Genomic DNA, 16795 nt, shown 5'->3' with positions numbered 1-16795 from the left:
TTTTTTAAGGAACCTCCATATTGTTCTCTATAGTGGCTGTATCAATTTACATTCCCATCAACAGTGCAGGAGGGTTCCCTTTTCTCCACACCCTCTCCAGCATTTGTTGTTTGTAGATTTTCAGATGATTCCCATTCTAACTGGTGGGAGGTGATACCTCATTGTAGTTTTGATTTGCATTTCTCTAAGAATTAGTGATGTTGAGCAGCTTTTCATGTGCTTCTTGGCCGTCTGTATATCTTCTTTGGAGAAATGTCTATTTAGGTCTTCTGCCCATTTTTTGATTGGGTTGTTTGTTTTTTTAATATTGAACTGCATGAGCTGTTTATATATTTTGGAGATTAATCCTTTGTCCATTGATTCATTTGCAAATATTTTCTCCCATTCTGAGGGTTGTCCTTTCATCTTGTTTGTAGTTTCCTTTGCTTTGCAAAAGCTTTCAAGTTTCATTAGGCCCCATTTGTTTATTTTTGCTTTTATTTCCATTACTCTAGGAGGTGGATCAAGAAAGATCTTGCTGTGATTTACGTCAAAGAGTGTTCTTCCTATGTTTTCCTCTAAGAGTTTTATAGTGTCCAGTCTTACATTTAGCTCTCTAATCCATTTTGAGTTTATTTTTGTGTATGGTGTTAGGGAGTGTTCTAATTTCATTCTTTTACATGTAGCTGTCCAGTTTTCCCAGCACCACTTATTGAAGAGACTGTCTTTTCTCCATTTTATATCCTTGCCTCCTTTGTTATAGATTAGTTGACCATAGGTGTGGGTTTATCTCTGGGATTTCCATCCTGTTCCGCTGATCTATATTTCTGTTTTTGTGCCAGTACCATATTGTCTTGATTACTGTAGCTTTGTAGTATAGTCTGAAGTCAGGGAGTCTGATTCCTCCAGCTCCGTTTTTTTCCCTCAAGACTGCTTTGGCTATTTGGGGTCTTTTGTGTCTCCATACAAATTTTAAGATTTTTTTGTTCTAGTTCTGTAAAAAAATGCCACTGGTAATTTGATAGGGATTGCATTGAATCTGTAGATTGCTTTGGGTAGTATAGTCATTTTCACAATATCCATTCTTCCAATCCAAGAACATGGTATATCTCTCCATCTGTTGGTATCATCTTTAATTTCTTTCATCAGTGTCTTATAGTTTTCTGCATACAGGTCTTTTGTCTCCCTAGGTAGGTTTATTCCTAGGTATTTTATTCTTTTTGTTTCAGTGGTAAATGGGAGTGTTTCCTTAATTTCTGTTTCAGATTTTTCATCATTAGCGTATAGGAATGCCAGAGATTTCTGTGCATTAATTTTGTATCCTGCAACTTTACCAAATTCATTGATTAGCTCTAGTAGTTTTCTGGTGGCATCTTTAGGATTCTCTATGTATAGTATCATGTCATCTGCAAAGAGTGACAGTTTTACTTCTTCTTTTCCAATTTGTATTCCTTTTATTTCTTTTTCTTCTCTGATTGCCGTGGCTAGGACTTCCAAAACTATCTTGAATAATATTGGTGAGAGTGGACATCCTTGTCTTGTTCCTGATCTTAGAGGAAATGCTTTCAGTTTTTCTCCATTGAGAATGATGTTTGCTGTGGGTTTGTCGTATATGGCCTTTATTATGTTGAGGTAGGTTCCCTCTGTGCCCACTTTCGGGAGAGTTTTTCTCATAAATGGGTGTTGAATTTTGTCAAAAGCTTTTTCTACATCTATTGAGATGATCATATGGTTTTTATTCTTCAGTTTGTTAATATGGTGTATCACATTGATTGATTTGCGTATATTGAAGAATCCTTGCTCCCTGGGATAAATCCCACTTGATCATGGTGTATGATCCTTTCAGTGTGCTGTTGAATTCTGTTTGCTAGTGTTTTGTTGAGGATTTTTGCATCTATATTCATCAGTGACATTGGTCTGTAATTTTCTTTTTTTGTAGTATCTTTGTCTGGTTTTAGTATCAGGGTAGTTGTGGCCTCATAGAATGAGTTTGGGAGTGTTCCTTCCTCTGCAATTTTTTGGAAGAGTTTGAGAAGGATGGGTGTTAGCTCTTCTCTAAATATTTGATAGAATTCACCTGTGAAGCCATCTGGTCCTGAACTTTTGTTTGTTGGAAGATTTTTACTCGCAGTTCCAATTTCATTACTTGTGATTGGTCTGTTCTTATTTTCTATTTCTTCCTGGTTCAGTCTTGGAAGGTTATACCTTTCTAAGACTCTGTCCATTTCTTCCAGGTTGTCTATTTTATTAGCATAGAGTTGCTTGTAGTAGTCTCTTATGATGCTTTGTATTTCTGTGGTGTCCATTGTAACTTCTCCTTTTTCATTTCTAATTTTATTGATTTGAGTCCTCTCCCTCTTTTTCTTTTTCTTTTTTTTAATTTTATTTATTTATTTACTTTTGGTTGTGTTGGGTCTTCGTTTCTGTGCGAGGGCTTTCTCCGGTTGCGGCAAGTGGGGGCCACTCTTCATCGCGGTGCGCGGGCCTCTCACTGTCGCAGCCTCCAGACGCGCAGGCTCAGTAGTTGTGGCTCACGGGCTTAGTTGCTCCGTGGCATGTGGGATCTTCCCAGACCAGGGCTCAAACCCATGTCCCCTGCATTGGCAGGCAGATTCCTAACCACTGTGCCACCAGGGAAGCCCCTCCCTCTTTTTCTTGATGAGTCTGGCTAAAGGTTTATCAATTTTGTTTATCTTCTCAAAGAACTAGCTTTTAGTTTTATTGATCTTTGCTATTGTTTTTTTCGTTTCTTCTTCATAATTTCTTTCCTTCTACTAACTTTGGGTTTTGTTTGTTCTCTTTCTCTAGTTCCCTTAGGTGTAAAGTTAGATTGTTTATTTGAGATTTTTCTTGTTTCTTGAGGTAGGCTTGTATTGCTATAAACTTCCCTCTTAGAACTGCTTTTGCTGCATCCCATTGGTTTTGGATCATCATGTTTTTGTTGTAATTTGTCTCTAGGTTTTTTTTTAATTTCCTCTTTGATTTCTTCAGTGATCTCTTGGTTATTTAGTAAGGTATTGTTTAGCTTCCATGTGTTTGTGTTTTTTACGTTTTTTCCCCTGTAATTGATTTCTAATCTCATAGCGTTGTGGTCAGAAAAGATGATTGATATGATTTCAGTTTTCTTAAATTTACCAAGGCTTGATTTGTGACCCAAGATGTGATGTATCCTGGAGAATGTTCCATGTGCACTTGAGAAGAAAGTGTAATCTGCTGTTTTTGGATGGAATGCCCTATAAATATCAATTAAATCTATCTGGTCTATTGTGTCATTTAAAACTTATGTTTCCTTATTAATTTTCTGTTTGGATGATCTGTCCATTGGTGTAAGTGAGGTGTTAAAGTCCCCCACTATTATTGTGTTACTGTCGATTTCCTCTTTTATAGCTGTTAGCAGTTGCCTTATGTATTGAAGTGCTCCTATGTTGGGTGCATATATATTTATAATTGTTATATCTTCTTCTTGGATTGATCCCTTGATCATTATGTAGTGTCCTTCCTAGTCTCTTGTAACATTCTTTATTTTAAAGTCTATTTTATCTGATATGAGTAGTGCTACTCTGGCTTTCTTTTGATTTCCATTTGCATGGAATATCTTTTTCCATCCCCTCAGTCTTCCTTTCAGTCTGTATGCGTCCCTAGGACTGAAGCGGGCCTGTTGTAGACAGCATATATATGGGTCTTGTTTTTGTATCCATTCAGCGAGCCTGTGTCTTTTGGTTGGAGCATTAAATCCATTCACGTTTAAGGTAATTATCGATATGTATGTTCCTATTACCATTTTCTTAATTGTTATGGGTTTGTTTTTGTAGGTCCTTTTCTTCTCTTGTGTTTCCCACTTAGAGAAGTTCCTGGCATTTGTTGTAGAGCTGGTTTGGTCGTACTGAATTCTCTTAGCTTTTGCTTGTCTGTAAAGCTTTTGATTTCTCCATTGAATCTGAATGAGATCCTTGCCGGGTAGAGTAATCTTGGTTGTAAGTTCTTCCCTTTCATCACTTTAAATATATCATGCCACTCCCTTCTGGCTTGTAGAGTTAGTTTCTGCTGAGAAATCAGCTGTTAACCTTATGGGAGTTCTTTTGTATGTTATTTGCCGTTTTTCCCTCGTTGCTTTCAATAATTTTTCTTTGTCTTTAATTTTTGTCAATTTGATTACTATGTGTCTCGGCATGTTTCTCCTTGGGTCTAGCCTGCCTGGGACTCTCTGCGCTTCCTGGACTTGGGTGGCTATTTTCCTTCCCATGTTAGGGAAGTTTTCGGCTATAATGTCTTCAAATATTTTCTCGGGTCCTTTCTCTCTCTCTTCTGCTTCTGGGACCCCTATAACGCGAATGTTGTTGCATTTAATGTTGTCCCAGAGGTCTCTTAGGCTGTCTTCATTTCTTTTCATTCTTTTTTCTTTATTCTGTTCCACAGCAGTGAATTCCACCCATCTGTCTTCCAGGTCACTTATCCGTTCTTCTGCCTCAGTTATTCTGCTATTGATTCCTTCTAGTGTAGTTTTCATTTCAGTTACTGTATTGGTCATTTCTCTTTGTTCTTTTATTCTTCTAGGTGTTTGTTCTTTAATTCTTCTAGGTCTTTGTGAGACATTTCTTGCATCTTCTCAATCTTTGCCTCCATTCTTTTTCCGAGGTCCTGGATCATCTTCACTATCACTATTCTGAATTCTTTTTCTGGAAGGTTGCCTATCTCCACTTCATTTAGTTGTTTTTCTGGGGTTTTATCTTGTTCCTTCATCTGGTACAAAGTCCTCTGCCTTTTCCTTTTGTCTATCTTTCTGTGAATGTGATTTTCCTTCCAGAGGCTGCAGAAGTGTAGTTCTTCTTGCTTCTGCTGTCTGCCCTCTGGTGGATGAGGCTATCTAAGAGCCTTGTGCAAGCTTCCTGATGGGAGGGACTGGTCGTGGGTAGAGCTGACTGTTGCTCTGGTGGGCAGAGCTCAGTAAAACTTTAATCTGCTTGTCTACTGATGGGTGGGGCTGGGTTCCCTCCCTGTTGGTTGTTTGTCCTGAGGTGACCCAACACTGGAGCCTACCTCGCTCTTTGGTGGGGCTAATGGTGGATTCTGGGACGGCTTGCACCAAGGAGTACTTCCCAGAACTTCTGCTGCCAGTTTCCTTGTCCCCATGGTGAACCACAGCCACCTCCCGCCTCTGCAGGAGACCCTCCAACACTAGCAGGTAGGTCTGGTTCAGTCTCCTATGGGGTCACTGCTCCTTCCCCTGGGTCCCGATGCTCACTCTACTTTGTGTGTGTCCTCCAAGAGTGGAGTCTCTGTTTCCCCCAGTCCTGTCAAAGTCCTGCAATCAAATCCCACTAGCCTTCAAAGTCTGATTCTCTAGGAATTCCTCCTCCCATTGCCGGACCCCCAGGTTGGGAAGCCTGATGTGGGGCTCAGAACCTTCACTCCAGTGGGTGGACTTCTGTGGTATAAGTGTTATCCAGTCTGTGAGTCACCCACCCAGCAGTTATGGGATTTGATTTTACTGTGAGTGCGCCCCTCCTACCATCTCATTGTGGCTTCTCCTTTGTCTTTGGATGTGGGGTATCTTTTTTGGTGAGTTCCAGTGTCTTCCTGTCGATGACTGTTCAACAGTTAGTTGTGATTCTGGTGCTCTCGCAATAGAGAGTGAGTGCACGTCTTTCTACTCCACCATCTTGAACCAATCTCCCATATCAGTTATCTTTGAGCAATGCAACTTTAATTATGTTGTCCCCCTGTTTCAAATACACACACACACACACACACACACACCCTCACCCTCCCAGAGCTTACAGGTCCAAAATTCCCCTTAGTAGAGTACACAGGATCCTTCTAGATTGGACCCTAATCTATTTTTCCCACTGCCCTGAACCATGGTTCCAGCCATGCCTTTGACTGAGATATTCCTATACCAGGAATGTCCCTCCTCCCACGTGACTGCCTGATAAAATCCTACTCTTCCTTCAAGCTCCAGCTCCCATGTCATTTGTCTGTGAAGTCCTCCCAGGCCACCCCTCCCCTCCATAGTCAATCACTTCTTTCTCTGGGATCCTATAGCACCTGACACATACTAACAGTCCCTGACTTACGATGGTTCGACTTACAAGTTTTCAACTTTATGATGGTGTGGAGGTGATACACAATCAGTAGAAACCATACTTCAAATTTTGAATTTTGATCTTTTCCCAGGCTAGCAACATGCGGTGCAATAGTCTCTTGTGATGCTGGTCAGTGGCAGCGAACCACAGCTCCCAGTCTGCCATGCGATCACAAGAGTAAACAACTGATGCACTTATAACCATTCTGTACCCATACACCCATTCTGTTTTTCAGTACAGTATTCAATAATTTACATGAGATATTTAACACTTTATTATAAAATATACTTTGTGTTAGATGATTTTGCCCAACTGTAGGTTAATGTAAGTGTTCTGAGCATGGTTAAAGTAGGCAAGGCTAAGCTATATTCAGTAGGTGTATTAAATGCATTTTCAACTTAAGGTATTTTCAACTTACAATGGATTTATCAGGACGTAACCCCATCGTAAGTTGAGGAAGATCTGTAGTTATCTGAGACCTTACCATATTGCATTGTAATTCATTTACTCAGCTGTTTCCCCCAACTAAACTAAATACAAGGGCAAAAACTGTATCTTTTTCAAAAAGACATCAAAAACTGTGATGCTTCTCTCCATCCGCAATTGCTACCACAGTGCCTGGAAACAAGTAGGTACTCATATATAATGATGGTAATAATAATAGCAAACACTCATAGGGTGATTACTACGTGCTTGGCACTGTTCTAAGTGCTTTAGATGCATTCACACATCTGTAGTGTCAACAATTCTATTATAGCCCCATTTCACAGGTGGCTTGCCCAAGTTGGCAGAATGAATAAGTGGCAGATCCAGGATTCAGACCCAGGCAGGCTGGCTCTGGAGTCTAAGCTCTTCCCCACTGCACTGCACAGCCTCCCAGTGTTTTGGGTTGTTCACTGCTGCTCTTCAGACTCTCTTTCCAACAGGGCAGTCTTCATCTCCTCCCACTCCACTGTTTCCCTATCTGTTATTTAGTTGGAGCCTGGGAGCTGCTTCCCCTTACACCAGGAAGTAAGGGGATTTCTCTACTAAAACCAGAGGCTACAGCAGGAAGAGAGCTAGAGAAACGCCCCCCCACCCCCTCCATCCTTCCCCTTTTTCCTACTACCCCACTGCTCAAGCACCAGATGGCTGCTTTCTTCTGCCATAGGAAGAAGCCAAAGGGTTTTCCTCTTTCCTCCCAGTCTCATTTTTCTACCTTACTTGGCTGCCATCTCCTCTCTGCCCAACATTTTGTAGTCTAGAAACTAGGCTTAGGTAACTCCTGTGGACTCTAGTTCACACACAGGCTCAAATTGAGTGTGTGCCCTGTAATGACCCCAACTGGCCTATCTCATTTTGCTCTGCCCAATATTTTGGTTATTTTAGTTTTGGTTTTGATTCCCCCGTGAGAAAGAGGTCCCTGCCTTTCTACTCTGAGCTAGTGCTAGAGTGGAGCCTTCACCACCACCCCCCAGACTGAGATAGCACATACAAACAGAAGGTGGCAGGCAAGGTAACAACGGCACAGTTGTGTTTATTCCCCCACTTTGCATTCCTTCAGCATTTAGGAACTTGATTTTGTGCTTTTTTTTTTAGATTTTGAGAATTCTTAAAAGGGTAAAGGTGATAATAGGGTAAAAGCATGGTTCCTGGAGCCAGATATACCCACCACTTACTGTGTGACCTGAGGAAGTTATTTAATCTCTCTGTGCCTCAATTTCCTCATCTGTAAAATGGAGCTAATATAGTACCTACTTCATAGGGTGTTTGTAAGGATATCATAAACCAACCCATGTGAAACACTTAGAACTATACCTGGTACATAGTAAGGGCTCAGTAAACATTAGCTAATATTATTTTTAAATACAGTATGGTAGCAGAGAAGAATATAACAAATGCACATATTCCCACCATTCAGAAATGAAATTGGTTAAGATTTTATCTTAGCTGTATGTCTTTTCTTAAAAATAATTACAGATAAGTTGAATATTCTGTGACCCTCATCCCAGTCCTATTCTACTTCCAACTCCCCAAAGACATCTATCATCATGAATTTGATGTGTATCTTTCCAGTCAATTTTCACAGTAATTAGAAATAAGATATGGTATCAGGGAAGGGAGGGGTTGGTGAGTGGTATGTTTGGGTTTTTTTACACAAAAGGTACCATAACGTGCATATCATTTTGCAACCTGCTTTTTTCATTCAATGTTTTTTTGAGATCTATTCACATAGATCTAGTTCAGTCCATTTAACTGCTCTATAGTATCTCGTTGTATGGCTCTTCTGTTTTATTTATCCATTCACATCTGAATGGACATTTTGGATCAGTCCTGATTTTTTGCCACTGAATTCAGCCAATTGCAGTGACCATTCTTATACTTGTCTCCTTGGGCACATGGGCAAGTTTCTGTAGAGCACGGAACTGCAAATGGAATTGCTGGGTCATAGGATCTATCTATCTTCAATTTTTCTAGACACTGCAGACTCGCAGAGGCAATAGGATACAGTGAGTAAGAGCATGACCTGGGGTCCAATGGACCTAGGCTCAAATCCCAGCTCTATTACTTCCTAAGCTGTGTGACTCTGAATAGTTCTTTGTGCCTCGGTTTCCCTATTTGTAAAATGAGGAGAATAGTACATACCTCATAAGGTTGTTGTGTGCATTAAATTTAAGGTGCTTTAGTGACTAAAACTTGGCAAGCTATTATTCTTTTTTACTATTTTTTATCACATATTTCCCCCTCAAATATAAGAATAGACCTTTTATAAAGTACAGATATGGGGCTTCCCTAGTGGCACAGTGGTTAAGAATCTGCCTGCCAATGCAGGGGACATGGGTTCGAGCCCTGGCCCGGGAAGATCCCACATGCTGTGGAGTAACTAAGCCCATGCACCACAACTACTGAGCCTGCACTCTAGAGCTCGTGTGCCACAACTACTGAGCCCACGTGCCACAACTACTGAAGCCCACATGCCTAGAGCCCGTGCTCCACAACAAGAGAAGCCACTGCAATGAGAAGCCCGCACACCGCAATGAAGAGTAGTCCTCTTATGCCACAACCAGAGAAAGCCCGCACACAACAACGAAGACCCAATGCAGCCAAAAATAAAAATAAAAATAAATAAATAAAATTTTAAAAAAATAATAAAAAATAAAAAGTACAGATAGGTGAATAGAAAAAAATACTAGAGGACATTCATTAAAATAACTGGCATTAGAAATGAGTGATTTTTTTTTCCTGTGTGCTTTTTTATGTCTTCCAAGTTTTCTACAAATGAAAAGTAGTACCTTTGAGATTAGAAAACAAAATCACAGTAAATGCAATTTTTAATGAAAAAGAATATAAAGGAATTGATTTTTTTAAAAAAGAAGAAGGGACTTCCCTGGTGGTCCAGTGGTTAAGACTCCACGCTCCCAATGTAGGGGGCCCAGGTTTGATACCTGGTCAGGGAACTAGATCCCGCATACTGGCAACTAAAAAGATCCCACATCCCGCAACTAAAGATGCTGCATGCTGCAATGAAGATTCCTGCATGCCACAGCTAAAACCCGGCACAGCCAAATAAATAAATAAATGTTTTTTTAATTTAAAAAAATTTTTAAAAAAGAAGAATTTCTCTTCTGGCGAGCAGGGCACTGCAAGAATAGTGAAAGAGTTCTCAAGGAGTAGCTTTGTAAAAATTTAGAAACAATCTAAATGCTTATCAATAGAGGCTTGGTCATTGTGAAATGAACTCCAAGATAATATGGTTAAATAAAAAGGACACATTCAGGCTAATGTATAAAGTATGCTACCATACTGTGTCAAAATTATATTTTTATGCTGACATATCAGTCTACTGTGTCAAAATTATATTTTTATGCTGACATATTCAGTCTATCTCTTGAAAGAGTCACAAAAACGCTGGTAAGGTAACTGGGTATCTAGGGCATGGCAAAGACTTATTCTTTTACTAAATACCCTTTCCTACCTTTGGAATTGTATACCGTATGCATCTATTACTTACTCAGATTTTTTTAAATAAAAAATTTTAAGTAACTTATGCTAGAATTTAATGGGCTTTTCACAATTGTCAATATCTCCTCAACTGCCTTTAATCTAGCTTCCAAAGTTAGGGGAAGAGGCTAGATCAGGGCCCTGACTTGCCTTGGCATCTGGCTTGAGAGCATGTACTCATAACAGCTATGCTGCTGCCCCACCCCCAATGCAAAAATGATTCCATTATCCAGGCACCAAAGGATGGAAAGTGGTTCTTGGAGAGTATAACAGCCTGAGTAGAGGAGTGGGTGCCTGTGTGTGTCTCTCTATGTGCAACTACAAACAGCTATGTGAAAAATGTAAGGTGGAGAATGGTAGAAGATGTAGCTAGAGGCCAGGCTATGAAGCCAGTGTTTTATGAGTCATGCTAAGGAGCTTAGACCCTCCTATCATAGATGTGGTGTCACTAAAGGGTTTTCAGTAAGGGAATAGTAACAAGATCCAATTTTTGAGAGTTTACATGGGCTGCTGTACAAAGGATGACTTTGAGAGATAGGAAGAACAGCTGAGAAGCTAAAAGATGATGAAGGCCTGAATTAAAAGTGTGAGCTAACGGTGCTTTGTGACCACCTAGAGGGGTGGGATAGGGAGGGTGGGAGGGAGATGCAAGAGGGAGGAGATATGGGGATATATGTGTATGTATAGCTGATTCACTTTGTTATAAAGCAGAAACTAACACACCATTGTGAAGCAGTTATACTCCAATAAAGATGTTTAAAAAAAAAGTGTGAGCTAGGATTTGAACCCTGGCCTGCCTGGCTCCAAAGATCAACTGTTATTTCTCCATGTGACACACTGCCTGAAGAAATGAACAATTGAGTTCCTTTGTACCAGCTTTCCCCACACTAACACCAGAAGTATTACCAGCAGGTATATGTCTTCATTTACCTTGAAACAACAAGGAAAAGGCCACCTCTTAAGAAATTCTGTAGATTCAGAAATTTAAAAGCAATTCCTTTTAAAGGAGGAAACCTTGAAATACATGCTGTCACCTTTCTGGTTTGGCTATTTTCATTAAGTACTCTTGCTAACAACATCTTGGGGAAACAGGAAGTTTGCATCCTTCCTCGTTCTTTAAATATTTTGCTTTACTATTAGTATAAATTGCCCAGTATAATTTATACTTCAGATATTGAAACTTCTAAAGAAGGGTATCATCTGTGAATTCCCAATTTCCAAAAAAATTGGAATATGAATAACACTAACATTGCAATTAACATATTTTAATCTTTGATGATTCAAAAGGCAATTCATGAATCCAGGGTGTGTCACGGTCAATGTTAAGAACATCATTCTTGGGAATTCCCTGGCAGTCCAGCAGTTAGGACTCCGAGCTCTCACTGACGAGGGCCCAGGTTTGATCCCTGGTCAGGGAACTAAAATCCCACAAGCCGCACGGCGTGGCCAAAAAGTAAATAAATAAAAAGAACATTATTATCATGAGCTCCTAATAGAAAGGGCAGGGTTTACTCATGCTCTATCTATCCTCAGTGCCTAGTACCTAGCAGACTTTCAGTGGATGAATGGATGGATAGGTGGTTGGATGGATGGATGGTAGAGAACTGTGGCAGTAGAGTAGATAGACTCTTCTGATACTATAGCTTTCCTAGTGCCATCTTGCATGTCTTGCTTTTGCTTATTTCTCCTATAAGTAGAATACAGAATAGCAAGGCTAAGAAGATTGGTCTATAGGAGCTTGGGGGGCGGAAGAGGGAAGAAATCATTTAATGAGCCTTAAATTTGTTAAAAAACAGCTTTATCAAGGTATAGTTCTCATACCACAAAATTCACCCATTTAAAGTGTGAAACTCAGTGGTATTTAGTATATTCACAAAGTTGTGCAATCATTGCCACTATCTAATTCCAGAACATTTTTGTCCCCCCTAAAAGAAATCCCATACCCACTAGCAGTGAGTCTGCATTGCTCTCCTCACAACCCTAGCAACAATTAATCTACTTTCTGTCTCTATAGATTTGCCTATTCTGGACATTTCATATGAATGGAATTCTACAATATGTGGTCTTTTATCACTGGCTTCTTTCACTTAGCATAGTTTTCAAGGGTCATCACATTGCAGCATGTATCACTACTTCCTTTCTTGTTTTTTTTTTTGTTTTTTTGTTTTTTTACCATATAGGAGCTTTCTGAGCCAGTAATTTGTGGTTTAGGTTATCACAGCATTTCCTACATTTTGGACAACTAAAGGAATTCATCTGAAACTGAAGAGAAGCCAGCATGAATACAAGCCAGAATGAATGAGATTACGGCCATCCTCATCTTTGGCAGTGGCACAATTATGTTGAGCCAAAGATCTGTCTTAACAGGATGGCAGGCCAAAGTTATGTGTTGTGACCTCCCGTTGGCACTGGTCTAGTCTGGGAAGGGCTCATGGGTGCTGGTATAACGGGATGAGGCAAGTGCCTCATAGCTTGTGTTCCTGGCTTGGGCAGAGCTTGGGTGCAATTCCTCATCTTCAGACATCTGAGAAAAGTATGTCGGGGATCTCCTGGTTCCATTTGTTCTGTTTGCCAGTGGGCAGAGTACACTGCACTGTGCAGACAGGTTAGACAGTTTATTGTAGGCTGATGAAAGCAGATTAAAAAACCATCAGCTTGGTGGGAAACTAGCTCAGAATCCAATCCAAATGTCACATGAAATATTTACACAGCCAGGAGATAAACCAAGGGAAACAGTGTGCCCTTTGTGTGTGCCTCTGAGTGTGCAGGCACACACAGAGCTGCTGACCATTTGTCAACTTCCAAGATTTATTCTGCTGCTTCTGGCAAGGGACAGCCTAATGATTTAATAGTTTGTCAACACCTACACAGAGAAACAAGGACTGGCACTTCCTCTTTTCTTATTTTCTTTGCTTTAAATGGGAATTCCTATTCTAAGTCACTGGAACCTGGAAATCAGACTGTCAGGTTTCTCTTGAGTTGAGTGCACAGTTCCTGAATCTGAGCATGATGAATGTTATAACTTTCCTGTTGTACAAACACAGGGTTGCTACCCTTTCAGAAGAACCCATTGAGTTCATGTCCTAAAGCCTGAGTGTTTGCTTCAGACCGTTGCCGTGAGCCAATTTCAAATGGAGTGAAACTGTTTTGTTTCTGTCCCATGAACCTCTTGAGTTGAATGCCTGCTTGAGCAATCCAGTGCCTAGTTGCCACATTTACATTTGAGACGGAGAAGTTATTTAGAGGATTTAGTGTGGAAGACTGAATTTCTTGTATTATTCTCCAGGCATCCTTTGGCAGTTGTAAGTTCCCTGAAAGCAGGAACCATATCCTCTTCAGCTCAGCAAATCCCACAGTGCCAAGTATAGCGTCTGACACACAGTCACCTTACGTGACTGATTTTCAGACAATTCAACCATGATCTATTGAATAGAATGACAAATGAACCAGAGAGTTACATTTTCTATTAGAATAATACCTTGGGTACACTGGGTTTTTAATCCCAAAGAAAGGTAGTATAGTGAATTAGAACTTTACTTCTCAAACTTCAGTATGCATGTGAATTACCTAGGTCTTGTTAAATGCAAATTCTGATTCAGTAAGTCCAGGGTGGAGCCTGAGATTGTGCCTTTCTTGCAAGCTCCCAGGTGATACAATGCTGCCTATCCAGGGGCCACATTTTGAGTAGCAAGGATCTAGAGCTATGTTGTCCAATATGGTAACCACTAGCACCTGGAACATGGCTAGTACAAATTGAGATGTGCTGTAAGTGTAAAATGCACATCAGGTTTCAAAGACTTAGTAAGAAAAAATGTAAAATATCTCACTAATAATTTTATATTGACTATATATTGAAGTAATATTTTGAATATATTGAGTTAAATAAAACATGTTCCTAAAATTAGTTTCACCTGTTTCTTTTTACTTTTTTAATGTGGCTACTCAAAAATTTTTAAATTACATATATTATGTATGTGGCTCACATTATATTTCTACTAACCAGCACTAGTCTAGAGCAGGGATCAGAAAACTTTCAGTAAAGGGCCAGATGGTAAATATTTTAGGCCTTTTAAGCCCTATGTTCTCTCTGTCCCACTATTCAACTCTACTGTTGTAAGCACAAAAGCAGCCATAGAGAATACATAAATGAATGAGCATGGTTGAGTTCCAATAAAACTTTATTTACTAAAACAGGTAGAGGTAGTAGCCTTGGAAACTGACTGCCCACAATCATGGTGAAAACCATCAGCCTAGCAGCCACCAGAGGGGGCTGAAAAGTGTTGGAGCTCCTTCAAAGCCTCATTCCCAGAGAATTATTATTTGACCTGTCTGGTGGTTCCCTGGAAGACCCCACTTGCAAGACTCTCTTTATTAGACCCGACTCAAGGGCTCATTCAGTGTGCAAAACTTTTTCTCTGGGGCATTTGTCAAAAACAATTAGAGGCAAATGATTGATTTCACAGCTGCCTGAGGCAGTGGATAACAGGTGGGGCAAACAGTAGGCTAACCAAAACACTCAAAAGGAAAAGCTAGGGAATGAGATGTCTATAGGGTCTTTGAAAAGCTTCAACATATTCCTGGGAATCTAGAGGGGCACATGCATGCACAGGGCTGTGTGCATGCCCAGAGCTATGTGCATGCTCAGAAGAGACCTGAGAAAGGCCTAAGCTCTCACCTCTGGCTGACCTTCAAGCTGTGCACAAGTGAAATGTAAAGAGTTATCAACTGCCTGGCTGAATGTTAATGATGTGCCCTCACCATGCACACAGAACCTCTTGGCAAAGACTGGGAGACTTACTAGTTCTAGGCATTTAAGGACATCCCTGTCCAACCATTAGCTGATCACTAACCTAACCAAGTAGAGGGAATTCCCTGGCGGTCCAGTGGTTAAGACTCTGCACTTCCACTGGAAGGGGCACAGGTTGGATCCCTGGTCAGGGAACTAAGATCCTGCATGCCACACAGCGTGGCAAAAAAAAAAAAAGCTAACCAAGTAGAGACTACAGTGGCCACACTCGACAAGAATACAGACTTTACAAAATTATTTCAGAAAAGTCACTAAACAAACACTACCAGCATTAACAATAAACCCTGGGGAGGGAGAGAATCTGATTTCCAGAGATAACTCATTATATATTTTTTTTAAATTTTATTTTATATTGGAGTAGAGTTGATTAGCAGTGTTGTGTTAGTTTCAGATGTACAGCAAAGTGATTCAGTTATACATATACATGTATCTATTCTTTTTCAAATTATTTTCCTATCATTATATAATTTTAAATGTCCACTTTTCAACAAAAATTATAAGACATGTAAAGAAATGAGAAAGTATGGTCAATATACTGGAAAACATTAATCAATATAAACTGTCCCTGAGGACATCTAGACATTGGACTTACTCAACAAGGACTTAAAATCAGCTATTTTAAATATGCACAAGGAATTAAAGAAAATTATGAGAACAGTTTCTCACCAAATAAAGAATATCAATAAAGAGGCAAAATTTATAAAATAAAATAAAATAGCAAACACAAATTCTGGAGTCTAAAAGTAAAATAATTGAAATGAAAAATTCACTAGAGGAGCTCAACTGCAAATTTGAGTAGGCAGAAAAAAGAAGTAAATTTGAAAATAGGTCAATTGATATCATCCAGTCTAAGGAGCAGAAAGTAAAAACAATGAAGAAAAATGAACAGAACTTCAGAGACCTGTGTGACAATATCACACAGGTATACCACCTGTGTGTACCAACATACATATAATGGGAGTCCCAGAAGGAGAGAAGAGAGAGAAAGGAACAAAAAGAGTATTTGAAGAAATAATGGCCCAAAACTTACCAAATTTGATGAAAGACATTGATCTACACATCCAAGAAGCTCAACAAACTCAAAGTAGGATAAAACAAAAAGATCCACACTGCGACACATCATAAACTGCCAAAAGACAAAGACAAAGAGAGAACTTGAAGGCAGCAAGAGAAAACTCATCACATACAAGGAATCCTCAATAATATTAACTGACTTTTGATCAGAAACCAGAAACCAGATATTCAAAGTGCTGAAAGAAAACAAAGTCAACCAAGAATTCTAAAACTGGCAAAACAATTCATCAGAAATGAAGGGGAGGGACTTCCCTGGTGGTGCAGTGGTTAAGAATCTGCCTGCCAATGCAGGGGACACAGGTTCAATCCCTGGTCTGGGAAGATCTCACATACCATGGAGCAACTAAGCCTGTGTGCCACAACTACTGAGCCTGCGCTCTAGAGCCCGCGAGCCACAACTACCGAGCCCACGTGCCACAACTACTGAAGCCTGCGTGCCTAGAGCCCATGCTCCACAACAAGAGAAGCCACCGCAGTGAGAAGCACACACACTGCAACAAAGAGTAACCCCCACTCACTGCAGCTAGAGAAAGCCTGCGCGCAGCAGCGAAGACACAATGCAGCCAAAAATAAATAAATAAAATAAATAAATTGGTTTTTAAAAAATGAAGGGGAAATTGAGACAGTCACAGATAAACACTGACAGAATTTAATGCTATAAGAAATACTAAAGATGGGGCTTCCCTGGTGGTGCAGTGGTTGAGAGTCTGCCTGCCGGTGCAGGGGACACGGGTTTGAGCCCTGGTCTGGGGAGATCCCACATGCCGCGGAGCAACTGGGCCCATGAGCCACAACTACTGAGCCTGCGCGTCTGGAGCTTGTGCTCCGCAACAAGAGAGGCCACAATGGTGAGAGGCCCGCGCACCGCGAT

The 16795-nt window shown here is 40.2% G+C and overlaps 1 protein-coding gene and 1 pseudogene across 8 annotated transcripts in view; both read left to right on the top strand.

The window, feature by feature from the left end:
* The window catches only part of LOC309620587 (histone-binding protein RBBP4 pseudogene), a 258370-nt pseudogene extending 242703 nt beyond the window's left edge, over positions 1-15667 (top strand). Inside the window, exon 2 of the transcript XR_014249888.1 lies at positions 1139-15667. The product of XR_014249888.1 is annotated as a histone-binding protein RBBP4 pseudogene (transcript). The remainder of the gene's footprint in view (positions 1-1138) is intronic.
* HDAC8 (histone deacetylase 8) overlaps positions 1-16795 on the top strand; it is a 244573-nt gene that overhangs the window by 178292 nt on the left and 49486 nt on the right. The gene's annotated exons all lie outside the window — the stretch shown is intronic.

The sequence above is a fragment of the Balaenoptera borealis genome, assembly GCF_965194805.1.
Source record: "Balaenoptera borealis genome assembly, chromosome: X".
Taxonomy (NCBI): Eukaryota; Metazoa; Chordata; class Mammalia; order Artiodactyla; family Balaenopteridae; genus Balaenoptera; species Balaenoptera borealis.
Note: the sequence above shows the minus strand (reverse complement) of the source record. Positions and strands in the feature narration are given on the sequence as shown.